This window comes from Jaculus jaculus, chromosome 5 (assembly GCF_020740685.1).
Source record: "Jaculus jaculus isolate mJacJac1 chromosome 5, mJacJac1.mat.Y.cur, whole genome shotgun sequence".
In the NCBI taxonomy this organism is placed as follows: domain Eukaryota; kingdom Metazoa; phylum Chordata; class Mammalia; order Rodentia; family Dipodidae; genus Jaculus; species Jaculus jaculus.
The window spans coordinates 171,113,180-171,129,186 of record NC_059106.1 but is presented as its reverse complement, the minus strand read 5'-3'; the positions used below and the strand labels follow the sequence as shown (position 1 = coordinate 171,129,186).

Below are 16,007 nucleotides of genomic sequence, written 5' to 3'. Positions count from 1 at the left end.
TCTGTGCTGTTGAAGCCCTGTTTAGAAATTTCCTGCCCATTCCTTCATCTTGAAGTATTTCCTCTAGCAATTTCAGCTTTTAAATTAAGGTCTCTGCTTCACTTTGAATTAACTTCAAAAGCTTTTCATTTCAGTTTTATTTTCTGAGATGGGGGTCTCACCATATAGTCCAGGCTGGCCAGGGCAATCTTCCGGCCTTGGCCTCCTGACTGCTGGGGTTGCAGGTATGTTCCGCCACCCTTGGCTTCTGCAATGTTTTTGTTTTCCTTGAAACCACTGGGGTGCTCTACAGATGCCTTCTCATCTTTTGATGTGGTAATTTACCTAGTAAATTTTTTAAAAGTTAATTTAAAGTTATTTTCTTGGGGCCACCCAACTTGAGTATGGTGTTCTTGTTAGCACTTCATTTAGTAGAGGATTTAGATGTTTTAAATGCTCTGCAACAATTTATTTCAGATTCTGAAAGTTAGTCTATTTGTTGTTATTTTCAAGATTTTGGAGTCAGTGGTAGAGTTCTTAATGGGCTCCAGGGTTTGATACCCTGTACCACTAAAGCCTTAAAAATGAGGCACATGAAAGATGAAGCTCTTCCCTCGTGGTCAGCATACTGATTTCAAGGTCACCATGACTTCTATACTTAAGAATCCAATGGCCTTTCCATTCTGTCCTGTGTTTCTTACAGATTTCCCTTTCCTTCTTTTCGTTCCTCCGCCCTTGGGGGCCTCCCAGTCGCTGAGCGCATTCCTTCATCAGCCCAGGGTGACGCATGTGCCTGGACTTCATCTGTAGTGGCTAGAGGTATTGGTATGGCCATTCTCCCTCCCTCCCTCCCTCTGTCTCTCTGCCACCTCCTCTCTCTCCATAAATAAAATATATATTTTAAAACAGCAGTATGCTGAACTAAGCTAACTGCATACAAGGTGTTCACTATCATGATGCTGTTGACTGAATGGTTTAACAGCATCTGACTTTTGCCATTCTGGTCTCATCTTTTAAAAATACAGGCCAAAAATTACATGGTAAACACACACCACAATATGCTGATTACCTCCTGGTACCAGTTTTATCTGACTTTTTAGTGGTGCTAGGGATAAGTTAAGGTCCTTTTGCATGCTAGGCAAGCATTGGACTAAGCTACAATTCCAACTGCTCTGACTTAAGATACACATCAATAATGCATACTACAAGTAAAAATACCCCAGAGTGTCCTTTCCCAAGAAAATTGGGTAGAATTAAATAACACAATGCAATAAACATTTTTTCCACTTATGACTTACTTAGATGTTCAGTGATTTCCTACAGGTTCACATGTTAGAACGCCTGTTCCCCAACGGGTAGAGCTGTTCTGGGAGGCTGTCGGGCCTTCAGGAGGTGCGCCCCGCCGCTGTCACGTACCTGCCGCACGCTCCTGCTCACAGGGCAGAGGCCTGCCACGCCTGCCCACCACGATTGTATCCCCTTGAACTGTGACCTCACTCCCCTTTTTTTTTCTGTTATTCTGTCACAGTGACAGAAAAGTACCTTAGAAAGGTACGTGTCTGGTCGCACACAGGGACTACAACAAAATGGGCCTCAAAAGAACAACAAACTTGTCATTGGTAGATAAATGGTTGAAATCCATACAAGGCTCACGAAACTGTCCGCGTGAGCATATGTGGCTGTGCCCTGGCAGTCTCAGCACACGTGGGACTAAGCTCTGTCACTCAAGACAGAACCACACGGATCACTGCGTGGCTAAGGGCAGGGCTTAGAAAATGGACACAAGCTGTGATTCCTTTCCTGCTCTGACGGTCTTGGCTTTGACACACACTGTCCATTCCTTGCAGTGGGCACAGCAGCTTTTATACCTACCAGCACTGAGCACTTCCTTCAAGCCAAAGCCCAGTATGGAGCAAGGCTGAGCTGCTGATGTCTACAGGCTGGGAGCCTACCTTTCCTTTCTAGAAGCTGCTTTCAGGACTCCGGAGACCAGCCTGAAAGCTGCATTTAGTGCATGCGGAGCCTGCATGTTAGAGGTCTGTCTCCTGGGATCCTTAGAAGCCATTTGCAGCACTGTATCTTGTGGCACCGGAGTTCTGATTCTGTGTGTGGGATTTGGACATAAAGGGGAAGAGTGGACTCCCTCTCTTTGCAGCAGTTTCGTCTTACATACTTACACGGGGGGGGCAGGCGGAGGAACTGGCTAGGTTTCTGTATTGTAGCATATGAACACCCTATACATTTTCCAGGACATCCAAGTAGCATTTTACGTCACAGTTTACATAAGAGAGATGCAAACAACAGAACAAATTCCTAGAGGTGGCTTGCATAAACTTGGAGGCATAAGCTAGGACATGACCACACCTGCCGTGGCTGCCAGCACCCTGCCACCTTCAAGCACGCAGGTGTTTGATCTCGACTCTGAATGCAGTATTCCTGGCAGAGGGGGTGTCACTGTTCCTGAGGTGGCTGAAAGAATCCTGTCAACAAAGCTTGACCCTGTAGGTAGCCCGCGTCCCATGGCATCTGGTAGCAGCCAGCATCTTGGTTTGATGTGACTGGAATCTGCCTTCCCCTATGATTTAGCACCCTTCAATGTGTCTCTCTTCCACATCAGGAACAGCTCTGAGATAAAGATGGTCGGTCCAAAGAAGGTGGAGGGACGGCTTAGCAGTTAAGCCTTTTGCCTGTGAAGCCAAAGCAACCAGGTTTGATTCCCCAGTACCCACGTAAGCCAGGGGACCATGGTGATGAATGCATCTGGAGTTCTTTTGCAGTGGCTGGAAGCACCCATTCTCTCTCTCTCCCTCCCCCTTTCTAAGATGGTCTAAGGTCTAAGGAGAGGATAGCCTATGACATGGTTTAACAGGATGGAACAGTGCCCTCCTGAATTGTCCATACCACTGGATCAGCAGTGGTGGAATATAGCTCTTGGCCACAGCTACCAGGGGCAGAAGGGGCTACCAGTTCGTTTTTGCTGTGAGAGGTCACAGTGAACCAAATGCCAGGGCCAGACCAGAACCAGCTGCTGTTCAAAAATTCCCTGGATAAAAGCCGGGCGTGGTGGTGCACACCTTTAATCCCAGCACTGGCGAGGCAGAGGTAGGATCGCTGTGAGTTGGAGGCCATCCTGAGACTACATAGTGAATTCCAGGTCAGCATGAGCCAGAATGAGGCCTTACCTCGAAAAACAAAACAAACAAACAAACAACAAACAAAAAACCCTGGATAGAACATCAACCCAATGACTAGAGCCCAGCTCCACCAGCCAGGGAAGTGGATGTGATCAGAGCCATCCCACAGGAGGACACAAGAAGGGAGGCCCTGGGCTGATCCTGGCTAGATCTTGGCTCCCCGGGGTGCCATGCCCTGGCCCAGTCAGTCTTCAAAAGCGCATTGGGGGTGGGGTGGGCGGGTGCGCGGTTTAGGGCGGTCAGAGTGGCCCTTCCAGGTCGTGGGCACCCGCAGGTGGTGTCCTCCGAGAGGGCTCGCGGCTCCCTGGGCCGGGTCCCCCCAGCACGGCGCCGAGGGTGCCGCCCACCGGGTCTCCCGCGCGCGGGTTCGAGGCTCCCCCCCGCCCCGCCGTCCTCTCCACGCGCGTCCGCCTCTCCGCTCCCTGCGCATCCGACCGCGCCGCGGGCCAGGGCCGCAGCTCAGCCGCAGCCGGCGCCGGCGTGCGTGCGTGCGTGCGTGCGCGCGCCCGCGCGGGCTTTGGCCCCGCCCCTCCCCGTCCTGGCCCGGGCGCGCGCTCGCCGCGGCGGCGGGGGCGGGGACGAGCCGAGGGGGCGGAGCCGCGGGCGCCGAGGCGGAGGCGGAGGCTGAGGCGGCTGAGGCGGCTGAGGCGGCTGAGGCTGCTGAGGCTCGAGGCGGCGGCGGCGGCGGCGGCGGCCGGGATCGCCTGAGCCGGGGCCGCGGGACAGCGGAGCCCGCCGCGGCGTGACCCAGGGCCGCACGTCGGCCGCCCGCGGGCGCTGCGCGAGCGGAGGAGGTGAGGGCGGCCGGGCGCGCGGGCGGCGGGCGGCGGGCGTTTATGTAAGCGCCGGGCAGGTGGCTGCCGAGGACCGCGGAGCTCCGCCCGGGCGCGGACCCCCGGCCACCGACACCCGTCCTTGCGCCTCCCCGCAGGCCGGTCCCCAGATGGACGGGCGGGCGGAGCTGCGGGGCTGCCGAGGGCCGATGCCCCGCGCGGCTGGTGAGCCGGAGGGCGGGCGGGCTGCGCCGCGCGCCCCGGGCATGGCTGAGCCCCGGTCGCCGCCGTCCCCCTTGGCGGGCCTGGGCGTCCGCACTGCCGCGCCCGGGTCGCAGCTGCCGCGGGGAGTGCACAGTGCGTCCCCCCGGACGGGAGGCTGCGCCCCTCGGGGCGGCGCGGACCCTGTTCTCCACCGACGGGAGACCTGCGTGCGGCGTCCTCCCCGGGGAGGGCACCCTGCGCGCCATCGAGGGAAGGCTTGTGTCCCCCGGGCAGGGGGCGACCGTGTGTCCCGTGCTGGGGACCCCTGCCGCCCCACCACCACCACCCACGCCGTGGTTTACAAGGGAGGATGCGCCCTGGGGACGAGATGCTGCATCCATCCCTCCCGCACGCGGAACGCTGCTGCGATCCCGGGAAGGGACGCTGCGCCGCGGAGGGTCCGCGTCCACTCCCCAAGGCGCAGTGTCCGCGGGGTGGCGAAGTTCCCGCGGGTGCCGGGCGCCTGCGGGTGTTGGGAGCCCATCTGGGCTTAGTGAAGGGGCCCGAGGTGACTTTTGACGCTCTCGTGCAGACAGCAACCGAGGGGGGGAGCATTGCGTGGTGGCTGTGTGCAAGGGAAGGTGTCCGATGGAGCTGGGGACGCCCATGGACCCTGTGTGTGTGGCTGGAGCTGGACTTGCCTGCTGGAGAGCAGAAATGTTCCCCTGGGGATTGATGGAGGGCAGGGAGACCCATACTCGGTTCATGGTTTGGATTGCAGGTTTGGGTTGTTACATCTGATACAGGCATCTCATCCCCCCCCCACACCCTCTTTCGCAAGTCATTCTTGTGTTCCATTCTGGAAGTGTAACGAAAAGTGGCCTGATAGCAAACTTGTTTCTTAACTCTCAGTGCCTTAATTAAGATGACCAAATAACATTTTGTTTGGTTTTTCAAGTTGGGGTCTCACCCCAGCTCAGGCTGACCTGGAATTCACTATGTAGTCTCAGGGTGGCCTCGAACTCATGGCGATCCTCCTACCTCTGCCTCCCGAACAATTTTTTTTTGAAAATTTAAAAAAAAATGTATATAACCCTCTGTTTCTTAAATTCACCTGTTCTTCCCCCTGCCCTTTTAAAGGAAGCTGTATTTTCAAAAAACTATTGTTGGCAAGAGCAGTTCCTACACTAAAAGCTGGCAGTCTCTTGATCACCATCCTTTCTGAGACTACTCTTTTTGCTTGCTAGGATTCCTGGGAAAGGACGAAGGAAACAGTGGCAAAAGTGGGCTAGTATGGCTTCTCTTGGGATGAGAGAAGTCATGATCCCATGGTGCAGGGTGCCCCTGGGGGCCAGATCCTCAGCATGGACACCCATAACAGGGGCTTGAGGAATATTGGCTGAGACACGCTGAGCTGCGTGCTGTGTTCCTGATCTGCGGGGGTGAAAGGGAACTCACCGGCTTTGGATGGAAGGCATTGTCCATGCCTGTGAGATGTCAGGAGCTTCTGAAACCGGCGCATTCAGCTACCTCTCTATCAAATTTGAAGCGCCAGTTGGAAGGGCCTTTAAAGGAGGCCTTTCTGCAGAGGCCGTGGAGAACAGAAAACCTGGCGTCTCAGGTCTCTTACGCCGGGCTCATGCAGTCATTGCTGGGAGGCCAAGGCAGGAGGATTAGCTACCAAGCAATAACATCATCCACAAGCGCATCTTGGCTCACAGGCCAGTTCACATTGTGAGTTTACTTGTCATAAAGCATTTGGACTGCCTTTACATTTCTGGGAAAAGAAAATCTTTTAAACCTATCTTTGTCCAATGAATGAACAGGACTAGCAATTCACTTGACAAATACTTCTCTCTGCCTTCTTATATGTAGACAGCCCCTCTCCCTGGAGGGACAGTACTGAACACAAACAGAATCCAAAAACTGGCTGACAGTTTGCTTTCTTAATCACTTTTATAGCATTAACAAAATTAAAATTATGTTTGCATATGCATAAAACTTTTGTTTGGAGGTTTGAAAACACAAGTGCACATCATACATTCAGAAGATACCGAGATTCGCTCAACCTTACTCTGCTGTATGCCTCATCACTCAGTTCCCTTCTACTGCCGCCACTGATCGATGATACATTGTCCCAGCAGTGGTCAGAATATGCATGTACTCTGTTGTAGATGTGTTTTGGTATGGAGAGTTTTGTTTTCAGTGCTGGAGGATTCCGCCTAGGGCCTAGCACATGCTCGGCAAGTGCTTTACAACTGAGGTGTATTTCTAGGCCCCTTTGTTTTGTTCTCTGAGACATTGTCTAAGCAGCACAAACTGTCTATGAGTTCAGTCTGTAGCACATGTAGGCCTTGGATATTTGATCCTCCAGCTTCAGGCTCCCAAGTACCTGAAATTATGGGCCTCTGCCTCCAGGCTCGCTATTTTAATAACTAATAGCTCTTAAAAATATTTTTTTTTAGCCGAGTGTGGTGGCGCATGCCTTTAATCCCAGCACTCAGGAGGCAGAGGTAGGAGGATCACTGTGAGTTCAAGGCCACCCTGAGACTCCATAGTGAATTGCAGGTCAGCCTGGATTAGAGTGAGACCCCACCTTGAAAAAAAACCCAAAAAAATATTTATTTATTTGACAGAGAAAGAAGGAGAGAGAGGGAGAGAGAATGGACTCACCAGGGCCTCCAGCTGCTGCAAACGAACTCTAGACCTGTGTGCCCCCTTGTGCATCTGGCTAACGTGGGTCCTGGGGAATCGAACCTGGGTCCTTTGGCTTTGCAAGCAAACGCCTTAACCGCTAAGCTATCCCTCCAGCCCAGTAACTAATAGCTTTTAATATTTCCCTTAACAGTGCTACGGTGGGTGTTTTTATTTATACATGAACACAAAGAAGACCTACTCAAGATTTTTTAAACCAAAATTTCTTGTTTGTAAGTTTTATTTAAGAGCTGGGCTTTATTCCTGTAATTAGTTACGTAAATACATTTACCTAAAGAATATTGTGTAGGGGTGGGGAGGGAGGGAATTACCATGGGATATTTTTTTATAATCATGGAAAATATTAATAAAAATTTAAAAATTAAAAAAAAAGAATATTGTGTAAATAGCTAGGAGGTAACTGGAAAGTAACTTTTGGAAATTATAATCACTGAAGCTATACATTTTTCAGTTTATAAAAGCCTTAAGAAAAATTATAAAACTTACTATGAAATCAAAACCTAAGAGAGGTTCCATTGTATTGGAAAATTTGAATTGTTTTGTTTGTTTGTTTTTGGTTTTTCAAGGTAGGGTCTCACTCTAGCCCAGGCTGACCTGGAATTCACTATGGAGTCTCAGGGTGTCCTCGAACTCACGGCGATCCTCCTACCTCTGCCCACCGAGTGCTGGGATTAAAGGCGTGCGCCACCACGCCCGGCTCTCTTCTTTTTTTAGTGTCAGCTTTCTAAGATGTGAATTTCCAAGTGTACTGTTTGGTGTGAGGGAAGTGATAATGCTTAAAACCTTTTATTTAATATGTTTATAGAATGTGAAGTAGGAAAAGAAAATAGCAAAAATTTTACTTCAAAATGAATGACACTGGGTTCATTAAGATTTCTTCCTTGTTCCACAAGCAACCTGTCATTCTCAAGCTTTACTTCTTGTTTGAAGCCTGTATGGGGGAAATGCAGAAACCAGCAGAGGTCTTCATTTTGCTTTCCATGCAGTTTGCTTCATAGCTCGACAGCTGTGGAGCCAGGACCAGTAATATCAATTTGTTAACCCTTTTTTTTTTGCAGTTGGATATAGTGCTTGCTGTTCTTCCCCATCTTTATTTATTTATTTTTTTGGTTTTTCGAGGTAGGGTTTCACTCTAGCCCAGGCTGACCTGGAATTCACTATGTAGTCTCAGGGTGGCCTTGAACTCATGGTCATCTCCTACCTCTGCCTCCCGAGTGCTGGGGTTAAAGGAGTAGCTATTTATTTATTTGACAGAGAAAGAGGGAAGAGAGAGAAAGAGAGAATGGGCCTGCCAAGGCCTCCAACCACTGCAAACAAATTCCAGACGCATGTGCCCCCTTGTGCATCTGGCTAACATGGGTCCTTTGGCTTTGCAGGCAAATACCTTAACCGCTAAGCCACCTCTCCAGTCCCCCATCTCTGTGCTTTATATGGTGCTCTAGAAGTATGCTTACAACTTTGGTTTTAGGTGTGATGGATTTAAAAAGTTGAAAGAAGGGCTAAAGAGATGCCTTAGTGGTTAAGCCATTTGCCTACAAAGCCAAAGAACCCACGTTAGCCAGATGCACAAGGGGTGGGGTGCATGTGTCTGGAGTTCATTTGTAGTGGCTGGAGGCCCTGGTGTGCCTGTTTTTCTCTCTCTCTCTTCCTGTCTTTCTCTGTCAAATAAAGAAATAAAATATTTTTTAAAAGGTGAAAGGAGCTTAGAGATAAGTGCCTAGTATTTGTGTTGGAGGATGGTAGAATGGAAACTACTGGCTCTAGGTCGGGGCTTTTTTGTTCATTTTTATTTATTTATGTTTTTGAGAGCAATAGACAGAGAAAGAGGCAGAGAGGAGAATGGGCGCACCAGGGCCTCCAGCCACTGCAAACGAACTCCAGACACATGTGCCCCTTGTGCATCTGGCTAACGTGGGTCCTGGGGAATTGAGCCTTGAACTGGGGTCCTTAGGCTTCACAGGCAAGTGCTTAACTGCAAAGCCATCTCTCCAGCCTGTAGGTCAGTGTTTTTTAAACCTGGTTTTGTTTCTTTGTTCCTTTGGATTCCCCACGTTTCCTGCTGGATGTCAGGTGCTGTCCTAGAGAAGCTGATGGGAATAGCCCTGTCCACCCATTCTGCGGAGGAGAATGATAAGCAGGACCCCAGCACCCGAATGCTCTGAAGGACAAAAGGAGAAAGGGCGGCTGGGAGGAAGCAGAAGTGTCCAAAAGTGCAGGGATGTGAGCTGGGCTGTAGCCTGGCACAGCCTTCCAGGCAGAAGGGTAAAGGCCTGGACATGCGCTGTCAATGTCCGGGAGCCATTGCGGCCAGGGAGGGCGGGAGAGTGGCAGGGAGCGAGATGGTGAGGTGGGGAGGGCCGCTTCTTGCTGGAACACAGAGGCTGTGGTGAGGGATTTAGACTTTAATCCCGGAGTGATGGGAGGCCTTAGGAGGCTGGCCTGCCTGCTTTTCTCCCTCCCTTCTTCCCTTTTAGAGTTTTGAACATGATGGGGAAGGATGTGATGTGGTTTATCTTTTAAAGACTCACTTTGGCTTGTGGGTTATTAGGAGCTTGTGATATGCCAGGCTGCTCTAGATATTTCATGTGTATTCATTCATATAACTCATATAAATCTAAAAGGTGGCATTATTCTGCCAGTCCTCTGTTATAGCAGAAAGCTGTGAAGTAAGTTTCCAAGGTCATACAATAAGTGGCACCAAAAGATTCACCCTGTACTGAGCTCTTCCCGCCTCTGCTGCTGCAGGAGGGGTGTCGTCGGGAGACTAGTGAGGAGGCTCTGGTGGAAGTCAGGTGACCCAAGGGGAGAGAAAGGTAGCAAAATCAGATTCTTTTTTTTTTTTTTTTTTTTCCAGGTAGTATCTCTGTGTAGTCCAGACTGCTCGAGAATTCACTCTGTAGCCCCAGGCTGGTCTTGAACTCATGGCAGTCCTTCTACCTCTGCCTCCTGAGTGTTGGAATTAAAGGCGTGCACTGCCGTGCCCTGTAAGATCAGTTTCTTGATTGTATTTCAGCACGTATCAGATGCCATTGTTTGTGAAGTATACCTTTTGTTTTTAATTTAAATATTTTTATTTATTTATCTGCAAGCAGAGAGAAATAGAGAGAAGAGAGACAGATAGAGAGGATAGGCACGCCAGGGCCTCCAGGGCATGTGTCACTTTGTGCATCTGGCTTTTTGTGGGTAGTGGGGGAACCCTGGTTGTTAGGCTTTGCAGGCAAGCACCTTAACTGCTGAGCCATCTCTCCAGCCCTACCTTTGTTTTTTCTTTCTTTTTTTTTTTTTTAACTATTACTGACAAAGGAAGATGTGCCAACTAGAGGATAGCAGTACTTTCTTGCCACTTAGCATTCATTTACACCCATTGACAGAACTCAGACTTAAGCACAGACTTTAATAATTACAGCACTTTTGTGCTTTCATAAAGAGGGCTAAGCAAAATAAAGTAATTACAAGATTTTGTTTGGAATTGATTCTCCTGACTTTTAGCTTGGGGTTGGTACCATATTGGTTCTGCTGATGAGTGGGAAGTCTTGGTGTGCTTAGGGTGGGGGTTTGGCCTTGAGCTACGGACAGTAAAGCCCAAGTGCACGTCAGAGGTGACTTTGCTCAGACATATGACATAGTGGCCTTAGTGAGAGTGGGGTCACTGTCCCCCACTTCAGTTTTTTTTATCCAATAGGTCAGAGAGAACAAAAGTGACTTGTGTCTCACATGGTTGTTGAGTCGATACCCTGAGCTAATGTAGAGAGCCTAAAATAGTACCTGACTACCAGTATTTAAGAGATTTTTGCTTTGCTTATTGTTTTTATGATTAGTCATCTCAGTGAGAGGTTTGGATAGAGATGGACATTCAAGGTCAGGCTCAGGAAGAAGCTGGACCAGTTCTGTAAACCTGTGCATCTTTTGTGCATAGCTGGTATTTAGCACTGTAAGTTGGGCAGCGAGCGTGGATGCATAGCAGAGGTGGGGACTGATGGGGACTTTTGGCAGGTGGTCCGCAGGGGAGGGGCGTTAAGGAATGCCATTGAAAAGGAACTTATTGGAGGAGGAAAGCAGGCTGGCCTAGGGATGGACCTGGAATCTAGGACATGCGAGGTCAGTTCCTCTCACTCTCAGGGTTCTAGAGAAGTTCCCCTTGGATTGGACGAGAGGCCATAAGTGAGGGACCTTGGTGGGTTTTTGGCGTAGTGGGCAGAAGAAACTGACTTGGGAACATTTAGCATGGGTGACTCCTTAGGGGAGTTTTGTTCAAAGGGGAGCATACTAATGGAGCAGCAGCTGGGAGGCAGGGTTGCTGTGTAGTGTGCACTCAGGTTAGTAGTAATGAAAACTGCAGGCGTAGCGGCCCCGGGAAGAAGCGTGCGTGCTGGAGAATTGGGGTCTTCTAGTCTCTAGGGGGAGGTGGCCTCCGCACCTGGGACTCTTGGGTTTACTCAGAAGTATTTGGAAGACATGCCAGCCTTGGCTGGGAAGCACGGCTTAGGACTCAGGGTATGGCTTCTCACCAGCTGAACGTGCCCTGGGGCCTCTTCACAAAGAGAGGTGTGCCGAGTGGAATTTTTCTTCATTCATCTCCCTTGCTTCTACGTGTCCTTAGTGGAAGGAGAGCTGGCATTCTTATTCACCAAATCAAGCCCTTCTCAGAGGACCAGAAAATGTGGCATCTGGACAATATAGAGGAAATGCCAGCTTTGCATTTAGGATGTGCCCCACCTCCTGCCCTGGAGGAGAGCGGCATCGAGGCTGCCATTACTTATGCTGCTGTTCCTTAGGGCAGCTGCTCAGGTAACAAAGCTGCTTGTTAGACTGGTGACATGCCTTCCCTGCGTGAGTTTTGGGTTGTTTGTGGCTGTCTGACCTTTCAGGTTATGGAGTTGGAAACGTCCATGCTCTCAGCGGGCCAGCGGTGGCGTGCCGCCGCGCGGAGCCTTCGCAGTGCGGCGCGGGGCCTCCTCGGGAGCAGAGCTCCTCCGCTTTGCTCTCTCAGGCAGGCCTTGCTGGGAGCCTGCTGAGTGTGCGGGATCAAAGGACAGTGCCAGGGACTGGAACAGGGAGGAAGAGAAGGCTTCTGCCTTTGAGCTAATGTTTCTGGGCAGGAGACTAAGCAAAGAATGTAGCCAGGTGCTACACCTCGAGGTTGCTTTATCTCTGCTGTGGGGCTGAGGTCCACGGGAGTGTGTCCTCTGCACGAGTATAGTGTTTGAGAAGATTGGAGGATACTAGGCCTCATGTCAGCCGAAGACAAGGGCCCCTTCTCTGTGAAGAGACGCTGAGGGGACCACCCTGAATGCCCCATGTGGAAAAGTCGCAGAGGGAGCGCTGTGCTGTCCCCTTTCGTGGAGGGATCTGCACTGTGGTCCAGCTGGCCGGGAGGTGAGAGTAGAGGACAGGGGCTGCTTGGTTCGGGGCATTTTAAACAGGGGCACTTGGGGTTTTCCTACATTCCAGGGACAAAGCAGTGGAGTTGAGAGAAGGGGAAAAGATGTAAAGGAGACAAGGAAGAGGAGGGACTGAGTGGAAAATGGCAGACTTAGCTTTTCCTAGTGTCCCCTCTCAACACAAGGCTTTTTGTGACCTCACAAGGTAGCAGGCTTTTTCTGTGCAAGTAAGCAGTCAGCTCTGTAGCAGATACCAGCAATGTCTGATCCAGTCCCGTCCTGGCGTTGTTTACCCAGAGGGCACCAGTTTCTCAGCTACAAGATAGGTGTTCTCAGAACCCTTCCCTAGGTTAACTTAATTTGCTAGAGTGGATCCCAGAACTCAGAGAAGCACTTTACTCACATTTACCAGTTAATATAAAGCACATTTTGAAACACAAACAAACAGCCCGTGAAAAGCCAGAGACAGGTTTGCAAGGCTCCTGAGTACAGAAGCTTCAGGCCATATGGTGCTGGGCTGTGTGCCCTTTGGTTTCTTGGAAACTGCCACATGTTCAGCTGTCTTCAATTCTCTGAGCCCTGTCCTTATCCATCACCCCCCTTTGCCTGACACATGTTCACGACACAGGCATGACCATAGTAGCTTGCATGGGAGCCCAGAAAGGCCTGTCTGTTCAGTCTTGGCTTCTTTGTCTAGAACTTTCACTTCTCCCTGCTGAAATAGGTCTTATCAATGTCAGACATGGTAGGAGGTCAGAGAAAAGGTGGAGTCTGGGGTCTCTGTGAACAGCCTTGGGAAGAGAAACTGCAGTTTATATGGCTTGCGCTGAGGTGGGATCCAGGATAAAAACCAATGTATAAGTGTGTACACATGCATATACATACATACATACATACATATATATACACACACACACACACACAATCACACACATACATACATACATACATACACACACAGACATGTCATACATATGTATTTTTTTATGTCAGGGAAAAAAAGTGTTGGAACTCTTTGAGTGGCGATGATATTAACAATCAGGGACTCTTTGCATCTCTCTCTCTCTGCTTTCAAATAAATAAATAAAAACATTTTAAAAAAAGGCTAGCAAGGGCTGGAGATGTGGCTTAGCAGTTAAGGTGCTTGCCTGCAGAGTCTAAGGACCCAGGTTCGATTCTCCAGGTCCCATGTAAGCCAGGTGCATATGGTGGCACATGCATCTGGAGTTCGTTTTCAGTGGCTAGAGGCCCTGATGCACCAAATAAATAAATAAATAAATAAATAAAAATCAGAAAAAAAATTTAAAAAAAAAGGCTAGTAAGCTAAGCGTGGCATCTCATGCCTTTAATGCCTACACTCAGGAGGCAGAGGTAGGAGGATCACCGTGAGTTCAAGGCCCCCCTGAGACTACATAATGAATTCTAGGTCAGCCTGAGCTAGAGTGAAACCCTACCTTGACAAATCAACCAAAAACAAAAAGTCTGGAGAGATGGCTTAGTAGTTAATGTGCTTGCCTGTGAAGCCCAAAGACCCATGTTTGACTCCAGATCCTATGCACAGATGCACAAGAAAGTGAGGCAAGCGCAGTGTCTCACATGTACACTAGATGGTGCACGCATCTGGAGCTCAATTGCAGTGGCTAAGGCCCTGGCATGCCAATTCTCTCCCTCCCTCCCTCTCTTTCTCTCTGTGAAGTAACAATAAATAAAAAGTTAAAAAAGCTTAAGGACCCATGTTTGACTCTACAGGCCCCTGTAAGCCAGATGCACGGTGACGCAAGCGTGCAAGGCCGCACATGCACACAAGGGGGCGCACATGCACATAAGGTCGCACATGCACACAAGGGGGCGCACACATCTGGTGTTCAGTTGCAGTGGCGGAGGCTCTGGCTAACCAATTCTCTCTCTTTTACTCTCACATAAAAAAATAAAAGGCAGTCCATTGGGCTTGCCTCAAAATAAACAGTTTTTTAAATTTATTTATTTGAGGGGGGGGGAGGGAGGAAGGGAGACAGGCAGGCAGGCAGGCAGATAGGGAATGGACACACCAGGGCCTCAAGCCACTGCAGATGAATTCCAGACACATGTATCACCTTGTGCATTTGGCTTTACATGGGTATTGGGGAGCCAGACCTGGGTGCTTAGGCTTTACAGGCAAGTGCCTTATCCACTAAGCCATCTCTTCAGCTCTAAATAAGTATCTTTAAAAAGAGAACCAGGAGAATGGAATTTCAAAGGGGAAAGTGGGGGGAGGGTATTACCATGGGATATTTTTTATAATCGTGGAAAATGTTAATAAAAATTGAGAAAAAATATAAAAAAAATTTAAAAAAGAGAACCAGAAGTGTCTGAAGAATCTTATTATGAACAATTTTCACTGGAATATCCACTAGTATATTATGTGCAGAATCTTTATGATTCTGTATTCTATGAAATACATCACACATTGTTTGTAAAATACAAGCTGATTTTATGATTTGAATGAATATAACTGGAACCTCTTTAAGAAGGAGGTTTTTATACTTTGGTCAGTTTCTCCTTACACCTGTCCTTTGGAGAAGGCCTTAAGGCCCCTGTTTTTTCAGATCAATCGACATGAATGCTGAGCGGTCCAGTGACTTCCAGGAAACGCTGGATGTCACTTAGCTGACTATTATTGAGTTTGTAGTGTGTGTTAGGCGTGGTTAAGTGAGTTTAATCTCATTTGATCCTCGTGCTGGTCTTGGGGTCACTGTTTCATGAACTGCCTCCATCCACTATCGCTGCTGGGAAACCTCTCTCTCTGGTTCCTGGTCCGTCTGTTCGTGACCCTCCCACAAAAGACACTTCCTGTCATTCTCCGGCAAGTCCCGCCCCTGCTTCATCTCAGGTGCCCCAAGCAGAGCTCCCCTCCCACTGCGTCCCACCTGCCCCCAACATTGGGGTATTGACTTTACACTTTGGGCCATGCCTCCCCTTTGGCTATCCTTCGCACTCCCCTCGATTCCTTTCCTTCACATAGTTCTGTGGAAGCCTCCGGAAGGCCAGACTTTTGCTCTGATTACTCTGTAGACTTGGAACAGTATTTGGCAGACGGCGGGCGCTCATAAGTCCCTGCTGAATTGAGAGAGTGTCTTTTCATTACTTCTTCTGTGGTGGGAAGTGGTAGGACCTGAGTCGGGGAAGCTGTCTGCCTCTGTGCACGTACGCTTCTCTGTCTTACACACTGTCCCCCACGTCCTGCTGTACTTGGTGAATCAGCCATATATTTATGTCCCATATGTCTGTGTTATCTCTAAGACTTCCTGGCTTTTCTTTGTAGAATAGAAACATTTACAAAACATTTGAAATTGTTATAAAATCAAAAAGTACAAGTATAGTAAATTAATCTGTCGAAAACAGGGAGCTCACTTCTGAAAAAAAAAAATTTCCATTCCAACCATGTTGTTTTAGATTCTTTTGGGGCAGCATGTAGTTGAAATGCATTCTTTTAAGTGATAATAACATCTAAAGCCAGGGCTCTGGGAGGTCGAGAAAAAAAAGCAGCCAAATGGAGTGAAAAAGATATTTAGTTCAACTGTGGAGGCTTTAAACAGGAATTTTAAAAATTGGAGAAAAGTATGGCTTATCAGCTGTTTGGTAGCAGAGCAAGCATGCGAATGCCCCATAATTTGCGAACTGGTGGTTTTAATCCCTTCTTGGCTCCAAAATCTGTGGCAGATTCCTTAAATGTGAAACAAGGGCAGTGAGCTGGTGGCTTCTCAGTTTTAGTTCCATTCTGG

The 16,007-nt window shown here is 49.1% G+C and overlaps 1 protein-coding gene across 4 annotated transcripts in view; it reads left to right on the top strand.

Moving 5' to 3' along the window:
- The first annotated feature begins 3,914 nt into the window (after positions 1-3,914).
- The window catches only part of Adarb1 (adenosine deaminase RNA specific B1), a 135,605-nt gene continuing 123,512 nt past the window's right edge, over positions 3,915-16,007 (top strand). For all 4 annotated transcript variants that reach the window (XM_045148824.1, XM_045148828.1, XM_045148827.1 and 1 more), the window contains exon 1: positions 3,915-3,967. The gene's annotated coding sequence lies outside the window, so the exon portion shown is untranslated. The remainder of the gene's footprint in view (positions 3,968-16,007) is intronic.